General features: G+C 38.0%; 1 pseudogene; it reads left to right on the top strand.

Annotated features, from left to right (window-relative positions):
* The first annotated feature begins 691 nt into the window (after positions 1-691).
* On the top strand, positions 692-4,252 carry LOC118842565 (annotated as a pseudogene).
* The last annotated feature ends 871 nt before the right edge of the window (positions 4,253-5,123 follow it).

The raw sequence follows: 5,123 nt of genomic DNA, 5'->3' as shown, positions 1-5,123 counted from the left end.
GTGGATCTAAGAATGAAAGAAGAAAATAATAAAGTTAAGGATTGTTAGAAAGAAATACAGAATTATCACTCAATATTGCTAGTCACCCTTACTAATGTTTTATTTTTTTTATCCCAGTGAGAGTATTGATAAAATAATAATAAAGAGAGAGAAAAGCATTCATAATATTTGTCTTATCAAATAGAAACAGCTGGTGTGAAAAATGTCCAAAAATATAATCAAATGCTTTAAATAATATCTCAGGATTATTGGACTACTTCACACACACACACACACACACACACACATACACACACATGCATACACATACATGCACAGAGAAAATCAACAAGGTGTAATTTGGAGCTGCAATCTATATATTCAAAAGAATGATTTTATACTGGGTTTTAAGTTCCCTATATTTTGTAGCTCATTATAGCTGCATAATACCCAGACAATCATCTTCCCTAAAGTAGGTCATGGGACGACAGATTTAGAAATTGGGTGAGGGGACTTAAAGGCAATCTATTCTAACCCACTAATTTTACTGATGAGGAAACTGTGACCTAGAAAGGTTAATCGACTTTCCCAAGGTCACAGAGGTACTAAATTATCTAGATGTTCAAGAAATAGTTGTTAAGTGAAGGAGGAGTTCATTAGTAACTATGTTTTTCTTTTTAAAAACTCGTGTAACCCATGTGACAATTGGATCATGGCATTTGACACAATGGACACAGGTACAATTTTAAGTATAAATTTCTCACAAAATCTTGCTTATGTACTTTTCCTGGGTAAACCTGAGAACATCAGCATCTGGAATGCTTTTCTTTCCTTGAGAAGTACTTTCAGCTCTCTCACAATAATTCAAACTAATAATACCTTAAAACAAAGAATTAAACCAAAAAATACTTGATAGAGCTAGAACAATAATAACAAAATTCATCTGAAAGAACAAGAGATCAAGAATAACAAGGGAATTAATTTAAAATATGCAAAGGAAGGTTGCCTAGAAATACTACATTCCAAACTACATTATAAAATAGTAATCATAAAACTATCTGATACAGACTAAGAAATAGAGTGGTGGATCAATGAAATAGATTAGGTACCCAAGACATCATAAGAAGTGACATGGTAACCTAGTGTTTGTTAAACCCAGGCTCCAGCCCCTGAGATAAGAACTCACTTTTTTACAAAAACTAATGGGAAAACTAGAAAAAATAGCACACAAACTAGGTATCAACCAGCATCTCACACTGTATATAAAATGTAAAGTCAAAATTGTTACAAGATTCAGATATAAAGGGTGATATTATAAGTACATTAGAAGAGGAATAGTCTACTCATCAGAGTAGGAGGGAGTATGGGAGTAGGGGAGAATTCATAACCAAAGAAGAGATAGAAACCATTATGAAATGTAAAAGAGATAATTTTGATTTTAGTAGATTATAAAAGTTTTACACAAACAAAACCAATGCGACCAATATTAGAAGGCAAGCAGAGGGCTCCACAAGCTTGGGGTACCTTGAGGGCTTTACCTTTGCTACCCTGACAATGGAGACCTTCTGATGTTGCAGCGATCTTTGTTGACAGACAAAAGCCCACAGGAGGAGGAGGAGGACAAAAACAAGGAAGTGGTCATGGTTGAAGATGAAGAGAAAGAACTGCTCTTCATGGACATGGAGGATCTGTATCATGGAGGGATGTAACTGAAGATGAAAACACCACAAAGAAGGTCAAGTTTTTAGACAGTTTCCATTGGTTAATTCTTGGTGGAAAGTTAAAGCAATAATAAAACTTGTTGAATCCCAGTACTTTTCCCTTGGATTGCCATCTTACTTTTTACAGACAGACTTATTCTCCAATCAAAGATATATTTGTACACTTTTTCTTAAGGCCTGTGAATTTCAAGATGATTTTAGATAAGACTATTTAGAGCAAGTATATGTCATACTTGTCAGATTGGCTAACATGACAAAACAGGAAAATTATAAATGCTGGAGAAGATGTGGGAAAATTGGAACACTAATGCATTGTTGGTGGAGTTGTGAACTGATCCAACCATTCTAGAGAGCAATTTGGAACTATGCCCAAAGGGCATACCCTTTGACCCAGCAATACCATTTCTAGGGCTGTATCCCAAAGAAGTCATAGAAATGGGGAAGGGACCCACATGTAAAAAAATATTTATAGGAGTTCTTTTTGTGGTGGTAAAGAATTGGAAACTGAGGGGATGGCCATCAATCGGGGAATGGCTGACCAAGTTGTGGTGTATGCATGTAATGGGATACTATTGTGGTGTAAGAAATGACGAGCAGGTGGATTTCCAAAAAACCTCAAAAGACTTATATGAGTTGATGCTGAGTAAAGGGAGCAGAAGCAGGAGAACATTGTACACACTAACAGTTACATTTTGCAATGATTAATTTTGATAGACTTGGTTCTCTCAGCAATGCAAGGTTCTAAGAAAAGTCCAAAAGGCTCATGATGGAAAATGATATCCACATCCAGAGAAAGAATTATGGAGTCTGAATACAGATCGAAGCATACTATTTGCTCTCTCTCCTTTTTGTTTCATTTTGTTTCTTCTTTCTTGTGATTCATTCTATTGGTTATAGTTCTTCTTTACAACATGACTAATGTGATAATATGTTTAATATGAATGTATATGTAGAGCCTATATCAGATTGCATGCCATCTTGGGGAGGGGGGTAATTTAAAACTCAAAAGTTTGTGGAACTGAATGTTCTAAACTAAAAACAAATTAATTTTAAAATAAAGTAAGTATATAAAAGTTCAAGTTTTCACAACTTTGGAAATCTTCAAGAAGAACTCAGATATTTTGAAGAAGAATGGCAAGAAAGTGTCCTCAGGGGAAAAGATGGAAAATCTTCATAGGAGGAAAAAAAATCAAAGTTCATTAAATAAAAATCCAATTGCTTTACAAACTATGGGAGCTTCGAAGTTTCCAAGAATAATAGAATCCATTCCAATCCTTCTGCCTCAGTATTTTCAGTCTTCTGAATCTAGAGCATCCTGAGAGCTTATTCAAAGACTTGAAGGAGGTCCTAAATACCTGACCATGGAAACTTGGCTTTGGTAGAATAACCGACAGAGAACTGAAGCTCATTAGGTGTGAAGCAACTTGACTGGAATTTTGTCAGTATGAATTTCTTTTCCAAAAATATATAATTTGAAGAAGAATGCATTAGTGACACCTAATAAATTGAGACAGATATGTAGAGAGAATGGGCATACTTATGTTAAAGAAGGTGAATTAAATCCTAAGTTTTCTGCAAAGGTATCATTTCAGATGCTTGATCTTCTCTGATGATTTTGAAATATATTAGGGTAGTGACAAAAGAGAAGGAATGTATCTTTCTCAGTGATCTTTATGAAACTGAGATGTTTCTTCTTTGGTACATGACTGTATGACATCACCACCATGGAATTGAAAAATGGATGTGAAAGAAGTTCTTCCATCTATGGAGACAAGGAAATCTAACCATGCAGAAGGAGATGGTGCAATGAACACCAGTGAATTTCAAGAAGAACAATTAGAAAATGATGGTTATGCAGAGCCACAGTAATTAATTTTTCATTATGATGAAAATGAAATTGGTTTTGAAATGCCAAACCAAGTATAACTGAACCAGGATTAGGTGGCTGCCCTGGAAATGATTTATACTAGTACAGTGACAGTTGTCAGTGGGAAAGGTGGCTGCATAAAAACCACAGTTGTTAGCCATCTCTTTAAGTATGTGGAGAAAATGGAAGTGATAGAAGTGTGGAAAGCTTGTGAAGACTTTGAGCAAGAACAAGACACACAAGAAGAATGGAACACTTTTGTTCATCAAAGCTAATGGAATGACAATAAACATATAGAAGTGTTATTTACAGCATCCACTGATAACGTCACTGGCTTACTGAGAGAGAAGAGTATTGCTTCTTATACCTTACATCCGGTAAAGTACAGCTTATACTCATGGCAGAGAACAAATGAGAAAATCCATGGAAGTTTTCTCCGATGAGAGTGCTTGTTGTTTATGAAGTCAACTTATTTTGTGTAGTGGTTTTTTGAGCAGTTGTAAATGTGTTGCATAAATGTGTCAAACTCGTGAAGCTTATTATCCTTGGTGATATCTGACAGTTACCCCGGTTTCAGCCAGGTAACTTGCTAAGGGACCTATTTGAGACTCCCAAATCAAGAAACTGTGCTTTGGAGCTCAAACAAGAATCTAAGCTTATTGTGGACAGTGCAGCAAGGTATTAGATCTGTGCATGTCCTAAAAGTCATTACAGAGGGGCAGAGACAAGATGGCACTTGAAAGGAAGGAATTACTGGAGCTCTCTCACAAATTCTGCCAGATAAATATAAAAAAGTGAATATGAGCAGATTTGAGAGAGTTAGAAGCCACTAGTAGACTGAGAGGGGTAGGAGTGCCAGGCACATGGATTGGCACCAGTCCAAACCAACTGGGGGCAGCAGAGGAATCCAGCCAGCCTGCGGCTCTGGAAGAGCACTGGGTGAGCAAAATGCCGGAGCAGAAACAGGCCCACGGCAGAAGTATAAGTTAAGGTGGCAATCGAGCCCCAGGCCTCTCAGCCCAGGATGGGAGTCTGTTCAGATTGCAGAGCCTGCAGCCACAGGAGCAGCTAACCCGGAGGCCTCCAACCTACAGTCTAAAGGTTTGAAACTCACCTTTTTGGACTCCCAGCAACCAGGATGTGCAGGTAAATCACCTCATATCCCTCCCTTGAATAAACCCAGAGAATAAAACCTCAGGAGAAACAGAGGAGCCAGAAGTGGGGCTTCAGTAGTGAGAGAAGCAAGAGAAGTGGTGGGAGAAAGAGACTAGTGGAGGAAGAGAGGTGTCCCAGCAACCCTCACCTTAGCAGAACAATGAGAGTAACTGAGCCCCAGGGGGTGGAGCTAACTAACATCAATGCCAGGACCCCAGACTTGGCTTGGCACAGCCAGGGAAAGTGGCAGACACCAAAACAGACATGAGCTGAGACCACCCCTGCTGTAGAGAAGTCCTGGGGAAAAGGAGACTCCTAGCAGGCAGACCACCTCTCCCCCATATCTCACAAAACCAGAGGCCATAGCACATAAAGCTAGATCCCAACAAAAGAAACTTGGG

This window comes from Trichosurus vulpecula, chromosome 3 (genome assembly GCF_011100635.1).
Source record: "Trichosurus vulpecula isolate mTriVul1 chromosome 3, mTriVul1.pri, whole genome shotgun sequence".
In the NCBI taxonomy this organism is placed as follows: Eukaryota; Metazoa; Chordata; class Mammalia; order Diprotodontia; family Phalangeridae; genus Trichosurus; species Trichosurus vulpecula.
The sequence above is the reverse complement of the archived record's forward strand: the minus strand, read 5'-3'. Positions and strand labels throughout refer to the sequence as shown.